The sequence below is a fragment of the Gallus gallus genome, chromosome 1 (assembly GCF_016699485.2).
Source record: "Gallus gallus isolate bGalGal1 chromosome 1, bGalGal1.mat.broiler.GRCg7b, whole genome shotgun sequence".
NCBI classification, from domain to species: domain Eukaryota; kingdom Metazoa; phylum Chordata; class Aves; order Galliformes; family Phasianidae; genus Gallus; species Gallus gallus.
The window spans coordinates 123439712-123454766 of NC_052532.1; the positions used below are offsets into that span (position 1 = coordinate 123439712).

At 43.4% G+C, this 15055-nt stretch overlaps 1 long non-coding RNA gene across 1 annotated transcript; it reads left to right on the forward strand.

The window, feature by feature from the left end:
- Nucleotides 1–362: 362 nt before the first annotated feature.
- Nucleotides 363–13615, forward strand: LOC101751989. The gene is made up of 3 exons (XR_211254.5): nucleotides 363–807; nucleotides 8612–11464; nucleotides 11814–13615. It is a non-coding gene; the product is annotated as an uncharacterized LOC101751989 (long non-coding RNA).
- Nucleotides 13616–15055: the final 1440 nt, after the last annotated feature.

Sequence of the window (15055 nt, forward strand, 5' to 3'; positions counted from 1 at the left end):
CAATTATTGCCGTTTCTGTAAAGCAAAGCCTTTCTTTTCGCATCTCAAAAGGGTAATGTTTGTTTAGGAAGCTGAGGAGTTAGGCAAAGGAATGAATCAGGCACAAAGCTGAAATTCCCCACTGGCACTCCTATTCTCTTCTCCAATATGGGAATCAGCAGCAATGAAGCTATTTCCTTTCATGAAAAAAGAGAGTTCATGTCCAGATCAGAAGTATGTCTATAATTAGTCACTGTGATTTAAAGTTTCTGGAATGAAGCACATCTGATGCCAAATATGGGGAGTTCCTGCCCAAACTGCATCACAGTTACACCAAGAGGTTATTTTCAGTTAGAATAAAAGGGTGAGGTATTCATTTTCTTAAACTAGGAAGGCTGAGCTCTGTCACTGCTAGGCTGTGAGGCTTGATGTCTTGCTGTCTTTGGGCTGAAGCTTGGTAGCCTGGGCCTCTTTCACACTGCACAGTTACCTGGGTTATAATTTTCTCTCTTTCCCTTGGGACCTAGCTTTTCAGTAATTATATAAATGACGAGGTGCTATTTGAGGAAAATAACAGAAGCATTTGATAGTACTGATGGAAAAGCATTGCTTGAAAACAGAACTCAAGAGATCATGAGTAAGGCTTGAACGTGTCAGTGCAATGTGAATGAATGTGTCAAAGACATGATGCTAGTCATTATCATGTTCTTGCATGCATTTAAGAGCAGGCTTAAGCAACATCATCTCATTTGAGAGTCTGCTCCTCTGCTTTCCTGCCGCTGGATGTGGACTCACCCCAAAGAAATTGCATCTTGCAGAAGCAGGAAGGTAAGTGCATCGGTAAAGGGAGGAGAAACCAGGGGAAGAGAGCTGCCTGCTGTTCAGGTGTGCTAAGACTATTTTCCTACCTTACAGAAAATGCTGTTTGAAACCAAACTCTCTTTTGAGACACAAAGATGCACTGAGAACTGTGTGCAGGCAGAATTTGAACCAAACCAGTGGCAGGTCTCCATCATGGAGATGAACACAGACACATACAAACCCCAGAGCCCAGTGGGCTCTTGTTCTGAAAGCAAAGCCAACAGTCACTGGGCAACTTTTTACAGGAGTAGTTTGACAGCCTCTTGTGCCCTGTCCTCCCATCCCCATGCTTGAGTAACTTCTGCAGACACGAATGGGAGCTTTGTGGGCATGATTGAAAGACACTGATGTCTAGAGGAAACTCTTTCCTTTGACTTTATTGGGCTTTAAATCAGGTAATATTATAGCCACAATCTGCCAAAATGAAGAGTGACTTTGGACTGCCCTTGGTTTTTGGGAAATCTTTTTGTTTCAGGGCTCATAGTTAAGTTTGATATATAAGTAAACAAAGTATGAAAGTACAAAGTGCTCCTCTCAGTGTTAAGAACCTGACTTATATGCACCAAAGCAAAATCCAGTCTTAGCAAAGGAAATTCTGGTGTGGTACAAACTATGTTCTCATTACTCAAGTGGCATTTTGAAAAAATACAACCAGCAATCCTACACTTGACTGCAGAGAACAGAGCAGTGTAGCCAAGAAATAGAGTACACAGACAGAGTACATTTTCTTTCCTCAGAATCTCTGTGTTTGGCAGGGTTTAGCAGGGACATCCTAGAATACAGGCCACCCCAGCTATTGGATCTTATTTTTTTGCTGCAGATTTTTGTTAGATACACAGTACTTCCTTTTCCAGCTAATCCGCGTAGGCCCATGTTTCCTATACCTCTGTCCAGCACTGCAGGGAAAGAGACCCCAGCCCTGAGTTGGGGTCTTCAGCTCTCGAATCATATTTTGCAGCTGAGTAAGGAGGGAACCAGGCATGTGCCTCTGTGTCAAAAGAAACTCCAGGCGACCACTGTGCAGTGATCAGGACATGGAAGTGTTCACCTACCTCTCCTTAAATCCCACTCTCTACCTACTGAGAAATGTCTCCTGATGCAAGTATTGAAGTGCCCTGACATCAGCTCAGTTGAGACCTGTTGACAGGAACTCACATGGAAATCTTGGTGCCTGCAGGTTATGATAGGAGATTGCTGAGCAAACAGCCCTGGCTTTTTAAAATGTGTCTGTCCTGTTGGCAAAGACTACTTTCCCATAACAATGTTGGCAGAAGCAAAGGTGTACCTGAGCCTCAGCTGCTGTTTTTCCTTACCTTGGCCTCTAATGCTATGGTTTTGCATTACACATTGTCTAATAAGAGTTCCTTCCAAATGATCTCCTTTTCAGTGGCTTATTCGCTTTTCCCTTTGCCTAGAATTCGACCTGGTAATTGTCTGGCTAGAGGATGAGAGGATGCAGTGTCTGATCTAGTACAAATTCTTCTTTTATTTCCTTCCTCTGTTTTGCAGTGTTGGTGTTTGCCAGCTCTGTCAGCTGAAGAGTCTCACCCAGTGACAGTTGGGGCTGGCATGAGAACAGGGAGGAAGGAGCTTGATGCAGTGGGACAAGGGAGGAGTGGGACAGCTGCTTTCCACAGCAGTGCTCTCTTATTATATTAGGTGTGACCTGACAGCAAAAACTTACCTCAAAGCCATTTTTATCAGCCATCTAAACCACTACATCCTGGGTGAACTGTTTCTTTAAAAAAAAAAAAAAAAAAAAATCAGATCTAGCTCACCTTGCCTTGATCTGCTGAGATCGCGCAGAGGTCTGGCCACCTGACAGCTGCACACTCTGCCAAGGGGTTCTCCAAAGTGGTCATGGAGCAGGACATTGCCATGTGAAGGGCCCTCAGTCATGCCGCCCACTCCCCGTGGCCATTTGGTCCAGGAGCAGTATGCGGTATGGGTCCATTCTATGACTGGTATGTAGGTATCCTGCATCTTATTGCATGGTAGTACAGCCTTCCACAAGGCAGTAGTACCTGCAGATTGGAGTGTGGTGATGCCATGACCCATTGCTCATGTCCTGGCAGACTGGAGACTGGCAAATGTGATGCCCATCTTCAAAAAGGGCTGGAAAATGATCCTGGTAGCTACAGACCTGTCAGTCTCACCTCGGTGCCTGGGAAGGTTATGGAATGGATAATCTCAGGAGCCATCATGGACCAGTTAAAGGCCAACCAGGGGATCAGGCCCAGTCAGCATGGGTTTATGAATGGTAGATCCTGTCTGACAAATCTGATTTCATTCTATGACAAGGTGACCCACTTAGTGGATGAGGGTCAGGCTGTCGATGTGGTCTACCTGGACTTCAGTAAAGCCTTTGACACTGTCCCCCACAGTATTCTCATGGAGAAACTGGCTGCCCATGGTTTGGATGGGCGTACACTCCGTTGGGTGAAACACTGTGTGGATGGCTGGGCCCAAAGAGTTGTGGTCAATGGAGTTAAATCCAGTTGGAGGCTGGTCACGAGCGGTGTCCCCCAGGGCTCGGTAATGGGGCCGCTTTTATTTAACATCTTTATTAATGATCTTGATGAGGGGATTGAGTGCACCCTCAATAAGTTTGCAGATGACACCAAGTTGGGAGGGAGTGTTGATCTGCCAGAAGGGAGAAGGGCACTACAGAGGGATCTGGATAGACTGGATCGATGGCCAAGGCAATATGTATGAGTTTCAATAGGGCCAAGTGTTGGGTCCTGCATTTTGGTCACAACAACCCCAGACAACCCTACAGGCTTAGGAAGGAGTGGCTGGAAAGCTGCCTGATGGAAAGGACCTTGGTGTACTGATGGACAGAAGGCTGAATATGAGCCAGCAGTTTGCCCAGGTGGCCAAGAAGGCCAATGGCATCCTGGCTTGGATCAGGAATGGTGTGGTGAGCAGGACTAGGGAAGTCATCCTGCCCCTGTACTCGGCATCGGTGAGGCCTCACCTTGAGTACAGGGTTCAGTTTTGGGCACCTCAGTACAGAAAGGACATGGAGGTGCTGGAGCAGGTCCAGAGAAGGGCAACAAGGCTTGTGAAGGGCTTGGAGAATATGCCCTATGAGGAGAGGCTGAAGGAACTGGGGCTGTTTAGTCTGGGGAAAAGGAGGCTGAGGGGAGACCTTATTGCTCTCTTCCAATACCTGAAAGGTGCTTACAGCGAGAGTGGGGTTGGTCTCTTCTCACTGGTGACAGGTGACAGGATGAGGGGAAATGGCCTCAAGTTGTGCCCGGTTAGGTTTAAGTTGGATGTCAGGCAAAACTTCTTCACAGAAAGGGTTGTTAAGCACTGGAACAGGCTCCCCAGGGAGGTGGTTGAGTCACCATCCCTGGATGTGTTTAAAAACCATTTGTATGTGGTGCTCAGGGACATGATTTAGCAGAAGGTTTTTAGAGATATGGTAGTATGGTTAGGTTGTGGTTGAACTTGATGATCTTTAAGGTCTTTTCCAACCTGAACAATTTTATGATGCTATGATTCTATTTAAAATAACTAAGGTTTTAATGGATGAGGGTGGGATCCCTTTGGGCTGTGGTGCTACCTGGAAATGGGGAAAGGCAGCCACGGATGTGACAGGGTACATGCAAAATGCAGAGAAGTCCTGTTAACAAGTATCAGATTGCGAGCATCCATTACAGTCCTCTGGCATTCTTTAATGAATGGACTTACCTTGCTTGTACACAGGTACTTGGGGCAGAGGTGGCCACATTACCATCAAAAATAAAGAAACCCCCTCAAAAAGTGTCAGTGAGCAGAAAGGGAAGTGTCTTGGAAAAGCAGGCAGAAATTAGCCCAGCACATGGGGAAAGAAGATGAGGTTCTTGCAAAAGGAAGCTGCAGCTGCTGCGCAAGTGCTTTAAATGAATGAAGCAATTGAACTCTGTGAGGAAACCTGCCCAGCCTGGCTTTCTCAAGGGAGGAAAGAGGCGGAACACTTTAGTTTTGACTATAAAATGGGCTTAAGAAAGGGGTATCCTGTTGCTTAGTCTGATCGGAGCTAGCATACTTTTGGACAAAAAGGAACTGTGAGAATTTCATGAAATAAAGCATCTGTAAAACTTAGCTTCTAAGTTAGGGGGCAGCTGAGTAAGCATTTCTGGACTTTGTTTTACAGGTTTAAAAGAAAGAGTGGTGAATTGTATGCACACTTTCAACACTCCATTAAAGATGCTGCAAGATGAAGCTTAGCGGTGAAAGCCCAACACAAACACTGGATCTTACTTGATGAGTTCATATCTTGGAGTTTAAAATAACCAGCAGACTCGCTGTGTATCATAGGATAATAAAATCTGGAAAAGACTTCTAAGATCACCTAGTCCAACTGTGTAGCACTAGCACATAGTGATGTGTTAGTGAATGTGGTTGCCTTCCACTCAAGCAGGGGGGAGCATTCGCTGCCCCTTTGAATAATGCTGCCTTCAGTTGATAAAGGGTCCACATGAAACTTCTTCTCAGCTTCATTTCTGGGGCTGCAGTCTCAGGGCTACAAAAATTGGATGAGTGTGATTCCCCTGAGAGCTGAGATAGGTAGCAATTCACACAGGGACACGGGGCTGCAGGGGCTCACTCTAACTTCCCTTACACCAGCAGCTTAGGGGTTGTTCAAACATCAGTTTCTGGATAATTATTTTTTGTGTGTGTGTGTGTGTGTGCGTGTGTGTGTGTGAGGTACAGTACAGCCTTTCTGTCACATGGTGGAAAATAGCAGAGAACCTTGTGATGAGAAAAGTTTTAGTGAACCAATCCCTGCCTTGCTTGTTTCTTTCTGCCTCGAAAGGCGCTGAGGTTGCTGCAGCCTCCCGAAGGGACAGTTGTCTCCTTCAACTCCTCTGCACAGCACTTCTTGTAAGCAGCACCAGATCCCACCTTCCTCTTACCAAGGATGCTTGCTCTGGAGCTGAAAGGAGATGCTGAAACAGTCCATGCCCAAGGATGTCCCTTGGATTTCTCTATGCTTTGCCTGAAGCCCTGCCAAGCTCAAACCTCAAAGCCATGTCAGCAGCATCCCCCATGGGACCTGCTACAAGGGAAATCGAGGTGATTCTTATCTCCAAGTCAGTTTGCATTGTTGTAACATCCTTGACTTCAGCTCAGGTCATGAGCTTACATAGCTGCATCATCACAGCAACCTGCAATTCAGATCGCAACACGCTCTGCGGCAGTGTTATTCCCCATGCAGTGTTATTCCCCAAGCATGGATGCTGCTGCCCAGCTCACCCCAGCTCACATCACCACAGCTGCTCCTTCTCTCACATCTGTCCACTCACAACGCAGCAGAGCAGATGCTGCAGTGCCATGCACAGTGCTTCTCTCTCTCCGGGGGGACCAAGATAGAGAGAAGCCATTAGAAGAGGATGGTGCAGGAGATGCAATCCACTGCTGTGGATAGATAACCATGCTGAAATACCATTCTCTTTTGAAAAAACACTAGGTTTACTAGTATGAGCAGTATTTTCCCCTTTCTGAGTTCTCAGCTGCTGCTGCTGCAGCCAGCTTCCAGCTTTGCTCTGATCTGAAGGGTAGTTCTTTGTTTCTCTGAGGCTGCAGACCAGCCTGTGGGAGTTTGTGAACTCAACTAAAAGAAACCCATGTCTTGTGCTTTTCCATTCCCAAAAGGTGAGACCATGCTTTGCACTGAATCCGCTCACAGATGTGTGCTTTGCAGCTTCTGGTGGCTTGGCTATTGGTGGCAAATGACTAATTACTCTGAAGATTCAGAAGCTGGTTGAAATTGAGTTAACTGTAGATCTTTCACTCTAGTCCTTTTAGAAAACAATTGCTACAAAGAGCTGAACCCGTGCTGTGTGCAACCTTTATCTTGAACCATAAGAAACAGGAAACCTCTGTGGGTTTTCTTGCAGCAACCTGACATTTATAGTTGCTTTCAGAGCAATAGCAAGTGAGATTATGCAGTCATGAGCCCCATGCAGCACAGCTCTCAGAGGGGTGAAATTTATCAGAGAGGCTCCTGTTCACTTCAATGTGCATTTGAAAGAGAGCCACCTCCATCTGCAAATGGCCCTTTGTTTACCTGCTTTTCTTCCCAGTGGTTGGTCTGTTTTCATCTCCACTGGGGTGCTAGGCAAATTGGTACCAACCCTACACCCTGAAAGTTGGAATCAGCTCCAGGGAGCAGCAGGAAACCTCTTTAGGTGTGCCAGGGATGTGTGCTTCACAGACTGCACATTCATGACTTGCCATTCCTCTCCTCACTGTTATCCAATGAGATCCTGAAGAAACAAAATTCACCTTTCCTCCCACTCACCCCAGACCAAGAAAGGGCTGAGAGTTATGAGCACTGCCTCTTGCCTCTCTCTCTCCATTGCCAGCCAACGTCTGTACCATAGCTGCCCTAATCCCACTGAGCTCAGGAAGTACTGGCTGTGATGGGTGGTTTCAGAGGAGCCTTTCTTTATGCACTGCGTTCTGATGGTCATGTCCAGCTGCTTGCTGAGGGTTAAAAATGAGTCTCTGCTAGCTGAGAGAAAAGTAACTATGAGAGGATGGTTTGGTGTATTTACAGTTTTGCTGTTTTCTTTTCCTTCATTCCTGCTGTCTTTCCTTCCTCCTTCCTTTCTTTTTCTTTCTTTCTCTCTTTCTTTCATTCTTAGAATCATAGAATTTTGAATTACAGGGTACCATTTTAAGGCCATCTAGTCCAACTCCCCTGCAATGAACAGCTGGACACCTACAGCTGGACCAGGGTGCTCAGAGCCCCATCCAACCTGACCTTGAGTGTCTTCAGTGCCTCACCATCCTTACTGCAAAAAACTTCTTCCTTTATATCCAATCTAAATCTTCCCTCTTTTAATTAGAAATCATTTCCCCTTGTCTTATCACAGCAGATCCTGCTAAAGAGTCTGTCCCCTTCTTTCTTACAGCCTCCCTTTAAATACTGAAATGCTCTTCCTTCCTTCCTTCCTTCCTTCCTTCCTTCCTTCCTTCCTTCCTTCCTTCCTTCCTTCCTTCCTTCCTTCCTTCCTTCCTTCCTTCCTTCCTTCCTTCCTTCCTTCCTCTCCTATTCTCTTTCTTTCTCCCTTTCTTTCCCCCTTTTCCCCTTTCCCCCTTTCCTATTTTTTAATATGTGAGAACTACCTTTGTCAGGGGAAGAAAAGCAAGGAAAAAGATCTGAAGAGCATATAACATTGTTAAAGACTTGCTAGGTATGATTTAGCAAAGGCATGTATTTATTGCTATTGAACTTTTACTTGAAAAGCAATTAAGGCTTTTTGTTGCAGAATAATTTGGACTTCAGGAATTTCTGAGAAACACATGTAAATTATGAAAAGCTATAGTTCTTCCTGAAGAAAAAAATAAAAAGCACATTTTGAAGAAAAAATTATATATTTTGTTGAAAAGAGACTTTCGAATGTTTTCTATTTTAGTATTTGAAAGTCTTTTTGTGTTAAAGTGCTGAACACTTGAAAATTTGGCCTCATGTCAATGGCTTTTGAAAAGTAGTTTACATCTAAACCTCAGGTTCTTTAACTCCTAAGCAATAAACCTGTGAGATAAACAGCCAATAAAGTATGCATGGACTTATTAGTCTCCTCTTGACTGTATATACTGTGGACCATTTATCACGTACCTCCCAAGCAGCCCTAGTGATTCATGAGCTTGTACATAGTGCAGAGATAACTTTGCTTCCACCATGACAGACACTGAAACTGAAGCTGAAAAATGATGAACACACAAAAGAAAAAAAACATCTTAATAATACTGCTTTTTGTTTTCTCTTAAGGCCTTGTACAAGCAGACCTGCAATTCTGAAGGTCAGACACAGTGCATCAGGCCCAGCTTTCCAGGAGGAGCAACTAGCGGGTGCCCCAGAGGTACATTTGTGTTGAGGAGCAGCAGCACAGACAGGCTACAGTTTGCTGGGCCCATGCAGCAGCTCAGGGCAGGAGCTGGGGGTCGCTAAGGACCTCTCCAGTTTTAGATCTGCACAGGAAACACATGATGCTCTTTTCTAATTTCTAAATGACTTGTGCAACCTCTCTGCTTAACAGCCTGTGGCATGATCACGGAGAGGGACTTCCTGCCCAGTTGCAAGATTGATTTGGACACCAAAGCTCCTTCTGTGTAGTCTTTGGTTCTTTTTTTTCCTTCCTTTAGTTTTCACCACAGTAAAGTGAAGCCACAAAGTCCATACATTACAGGCAGTCAAGCAGCTATTTGTAAAACACATAACACAATCCCAAATGCATTCAGATATGGCAAACATAAAATCATAATGAGTAGCAATTGGAGAAAAAGAAAAGAATGAATAAAAGAAGGGGAAAATGCTGAAAAAACTGAAAAGTATATTAATTTTTGTCAGCAAAGAGAAAGCAACCACTGGAATAAAAAGTTCCAAGTTTTTCTTCAAAGCCAAGGTGAGACAGAGATAGCTATGCACTGGGCATTATGCAGAATGGCTGATGTCCTCCTGTGGGCTACATGGGAGCTGCAGCACCTGGCCACACTTGCCAGTGATGTTACTGCATCCTGCCAGACTGGATGGAACATCAGTGCCACAGGAACTCTTCAGCAAGACCCCCAAGAGGATCTTGAGAATCTTTAATGTCCTTGGCTGTATCAGACGCTTCCTCAGGCTGCTCTTTGCCAGACCCTGCCAACATACTGCCAAGCTGCTGGGCTCTGGTTTTGAGGGCAGGAAACAAAACAGTTTTTCAATCAGCAGTGTCTTGACAAGCAAAGAGGCAATGAAATCCGTGAGTGCTGATGGTGATATTTCCCATGCCTTCTCATTCTTGTCTCCAGTGTTCTCTGAAATACGTTGAGACTGTTGTATGTTAAATGTAGATATTTTGACTGCCAGGTCAGTTTACATTAAGAATAATAACTCAGCGATATTTCACCAGGAAAAAAAAAAAAAAAAAAAAAAAGATTATAATTAAAATAGGCTCTAAAAATGATTTACATATTTTGCAATACCACAAGAATGTGGTTGTTTATTATGCCAGGTTTGTCAGGTTACAGTCATTCCTGTACGTCTTAGATCTCAGGTTCCTGTACACTGCTTGTGGCAAGTTTACTGCAAGAACAAATGTCCACTGCTTTAAACTGAGACAATTATACAGAAAAGCTCATTTTATATATATGTATACTTTTTAACTCTGCCCCTATCTAGGCCTTCTCATCTCTCAACGATTTCAAAAGTAGGAAAGTCTCTGAAAAAAGAAATGAGAAATGGTGTGGCGGTCAGTCTCACTTCCCTCTGTGCTCCAAACCAACCCTAGCAAGGAATCAGCCCTTAACAGGGGTAAGGTGCGGCTGCTCCAGGAAGAACCAAGTTGCCAAACTGCTCCTAGCAGTTCCAGGTCATTACTGCAGTATTTGAACACTTTGGAAAACCGTGGCTGGTGAGATTAGAGGCATGTCTCAAGACTATCTGTAAGACTTTTTTTTTTTCATGTGTTTTATGTTTTTAAAAGAGGGGAAACCTGGAAATCTAAACTTCAAAGTCACGTTTCACCTTGGTCCCTCCAAGTGAAGCAAAAAGCAAGGGCAGCCAAGCTAACAGACCTATAAAGAGTGACTGACTTTTTCATAAAGTTGAAGCTATTTGAGGTCTTAATACAACGGTCAGTCTAAATAAAGCCTTCCATTCCTTTATTTCTACAGTAGGAATAAGTAGCTTTGATTTTAAGAAATATGCAGTGTACAAGTGGTAGAATAAGTATGAAGGACTAGTGACTCGGTGTTGCTATCAGTTAAATTAATTGGGAAAATCCAGTTGAAATCCCTGGAAATTAAGTCTTTGTGAGATATGCTAAGCATGTTTTATTGGATATTTTCATTGTTTGTCTAGTCAGTTGGCTTGTTTTGTTGTGTTTGTTTTTAATAAAAACAACCACATATAATTCTCACATAATCAAATACACACATAACACACCTGGAGCTTTTCATTCTCACCCCCACCAATTGCAAATGCTTTCATCAGAAGATACTATTATGTTAGCACAGAAACTTACATCCAGTCTGACAAGATTTTGGGCAATTGCCAAGCCCAAACGTTCCTTGTCAAACAAGAGGGACTGGGACATACCCACCTGAGACAGTCAACAATGCATGGCCAGGATGCCTGAGACACAGCATGCCTCTACTAGAACTTCCTCTCCCTGATGCACAAGAGCCATATAGATAACAACAGCCCAACTGCTGTAAGATTTCAGCTTCTAAGGCTGGAGAATCATTTCTTCTTTCTTGAAATGCTGGGTTTTTTACTCAGAAGAGAACAACTCCAAAAGGAGAAACTGGAAGAGCTGCATGCACTGGTTTCAGACAGAGCACTTAAGGATGTGGCAGATTTAGGTTCACCCCCATGTGTAAATTAAAGAAGGTGAAGGATTTGAACCTTGTCTGTGCCCTACAGCAGTGCCATATTTATCAAGTCTGGTTTGCAACATACTACCGAGATCTGTTGGTGTTTGGCTTCAGGAATTCTTTTCCATGTGGATCCTCTGTGGATTTTGTTTCCATGATGTTTCTTTCACCAGCTGGATCCATCCCAGTCTGCTGGTGTGAAGGACTCATTCCAGAACCAGTAACAACATCTTTCCCTTTCTTTACAGCCTGCTCAAAGCAGGGGGTAAGTAGACATTTTGTGAAATTCAGATAACACAAAGCTTTGGCTTGTCCTTTTGTGACTGGGGGGTCATCGGTGTTGCCAACATAGCTTGTTCTCTGGGGGAAAGCTTGGCGGTCAGAGTGGAAGGTCCTTGTGCCAGGACTCTGAGCTCCATAGGTTGGAGAAAATTGACTGGGTGCAATACATCAGCTGTCCCACAGTCTCCTACAGCAGTTAGCACCAGCTGCTGCAATAAAGGTGTCAAGTCTCCAAAATTGGAAGTTTCATGAATTATCATGCCTGGGGAGCAGCTTTAATTCTTTCCCCCACCTCGTCCAGTTTTTGCTGTTGAAGTTTTTTTTCTGTTCAGTTCCATTTCCAGCTGCAACCAAGCTCCTCTGAGATCTCCATGAGACATCAAATCAGTAATATCCCATCTGTTAAAAAGGAGTGAAGAACACATGAAAGGAGAAAGAAAGGCAAGGCAGGTATGCTCATGACTGCCAAAGACAACTGCTTCAGTCTTTTTCTGAGGCTTGAGCTGGAATAAGCATCAGCTTTCTACAGTTTTACCAACTACTGCATGTCTTTGTGAAGGATTTCTGCACTGTCAGATACAGAGTAGTCTGTATTGGATGCGTCTTCTCATACTGAAATACCAACAGCACTTGAATGATGTCAGGACTTAGCCAAGATATCCAGAGATGCTTCTTAAGGCTAGATTCGTTACTGATGCCCCAGCTAAGGCCAGAAGTGTATGTTCTTCAACCTGATGGCTGAATCACATTCTGCCTAAAAGACATTTTTCAGTATGCATGATTTTTTTTTTCAAAGAGGTTTTTTCAAAGTTGTGCTTGCTGCAGATAAAATATTTTAACTGATCTAAAAGGAAATGCTAGATCTTGCTCTTAGGATTTGAATCCCTTCATTTTTAACAATTATTCCAAATGTTTGGAAAAGCATATTAAAGTATAATATGCATTTTCTAGCTGAAGGAATCACCACTTCTGTTAAACTCTAGGTATAGTTACTGTCTTCCTAAAAACCCTTAATTTTGATGAATAACACATCTTTCACCAAAGTATCTGAATATTGCCTCCTTTACAGAAAATGTTGAGTGCTTTTGTCTGCAAGCTGTTACTTCTTGGTTTAATCAAAAAGGCCACCCAAAACATTAGAACTCTGGCTGTTACTCAAGACGTGTCTTTGCGGGCTGGCAAAGGTTTTATGACAGATACACAACTCTCTTGTTACTTAATGCAGAATAATGGAGATTTAGATTTAGATTAAAATGTTCCATGGGGGACAGAAGAAGATTATTGAATAATGAATTTATGACTCAGAAAAGATTCCATAGCATCAAACAAAAAATAAAACAAAACAAAAAAAATGAAACATAAAGATATGGAACATCAACTAAATTTATCATTGAGAGCATGCAGCTCAGTGCTGACTGGAAAAAACAGTCATATCACTTGGAAAGTTGACATGGTGCTGGAGTGCACAGGGGGTTAGTGCCCAGCAGGATCTTTGATGGCACTCATGCATGGCTGCTGGCAGATGCTGGCACAGGAGCAGCTCTGAGAGACAGCAGGCAGCCCTCGTGGAGTGGGATGCAGACTTCCTCTGTCAAGGTGCTCATATCAGCATGCACAAAGCCACCAGGAAGAGTCACCATCAGCTTCGGGAGAAGAACTTTAAGGAAAGTGGGACACCAAGCTTTGCCAAGTGCACAGCTGGAGCTCCCCCTCATCCAGACATTGCATGTAAAGTAGAAAAGGCACTACCCAGTGTGGCTGAGTTCCAAAACTCTCTCAGCAAAGTTTATCCTTCATCAAATCTACATGGGACCTCTGGTGATTGTGCTCCTAACTGTTGCTCTTCAGTTAAAGTTTGGTTGGGATGACTCTAGAATCAAACATTAAATCAGTAAGGTCTATGGGTGTCCTAACTCTGTGTCTTTATTAGATCTCCCATTTTTGTGCATAGCTCATTTCAGCTATAAGCTCTTTGTAGTAGCATCTGTATTTCATTATATGATTGCATAGTATCTGGGACTGCAGAGAAATGTAGTTAATTAATTCATTTAACTCAAATGGAACTTCATTGTGCTGAATAATGGCAGAGAGGTATGATCGCTAAATAAATTGTCTGCTGTTTAATTTTAATTAACATCTGGTGTACTGTGGTAGTTCCTCTTTGAAGCAAAAGTGTATCATTCCTTTATGAAAATCCCAATGACCTGAAAAGAGGAATTTACCAATTGCTGTGTTCCTGTGCTCTGTAGTCTCTCTGAAAGCCATGCAAGAACCCTTCCTTTCAGCTGGGACAACACTTCATGGGTTTTTTTTCATGTGTTTCTGTGTGAACTGTTGCTAAAAAGAGGTGCATTCTCAATCTCAGGCTGTGGAGCTGGCGCACACATTCAAAAACAACAACAACAACAACATAAGATCTGTCTGTATTCGAGCTGCTTTAAAATTGCCTTGCCAGTATGTTAAACTCCATAGAAAAATGAACAAAGGATTTGTTACTAGAAGTGCTGTAAATTATATTTTCTTTTGCTTACAGCCTAGAGAGTAATTAAAAAGACATTTAAATTGAAAATAAATTATGTGGAAAAAATGCATTGAATGTGCATGAAATGAGACAGTTCAATAATATAATCATAGTTCATAGTAGACAGATCTGCTATGTTTCTTTATGGTACCTCTGAGGTAAATTTCTCCCCCCTTCTCCCCTCCTCCACCAGCTCTAATGAACTGCACATATATACACTTTCCCATAAAAACAAAACAAAACAGAACAAAACAAAACAAAGAAATCACCATTTAATGGCCTATCAGGTATGGCTACTCTTGTGTCTGGATGCTCTGCTTATGTAAATATCATTCTGGGGCTGTTGCTAAAAAAGCTGATCACAGTTGCGGTCAAGATCAACTCTGAAGGTAGCTATGTAAATTATACCAGAGACTGTGCCTTCTCTTTTGGGTAGGAGGTATATTTCTCATTCCCCATTGTTTGTCAGCCCTCTGATCAGCCCCACAAGCACAGTGGTGGTTATTCACAGCAGGACCAGCAGGTCCCTCCCACACAAAGCAGGCTGAGGCAGGTAACACCACATTCTGCAGAAAATATAGATAGCATTACTACCAATAAGTCTGCTTTCCTCACTTAACTGTTTGACTAACAGAAAAAAAAAAAAAAAATTACTGTGTGAGCAGAATAAACAGAAATTCAGATTACAGTCTCCATTTCCTGAAAGTAAGCTTGGAATGGGGCTCAAATCGGATCACTCCACACCAGCTAATCAGGAGTTTTTGCAGAGAATCAGGCACTTGAGGTCCATCTATCCCAGAAATACCTGCAGGGGGTGTGGCACCATGGGTTGATGGAGGATTTCCATTTGGACCAGTCAAGTCCCCTCTTTTTCCCATCTGTTGTGGTGACTTTGACAGCCACTGACAGCTGTCATTGAAAGGCTCTCATCAGGAGTGTGTGAGGCTGTGCCACTGATGGCAGCACCTGTGAGAAGTTTGTCCTTAGTGAGACAGCAGGGAGAAATGTTGGTGCATGGCTGAAAGCAGGAAAGTTGAGCTGGCGATCTAGAGG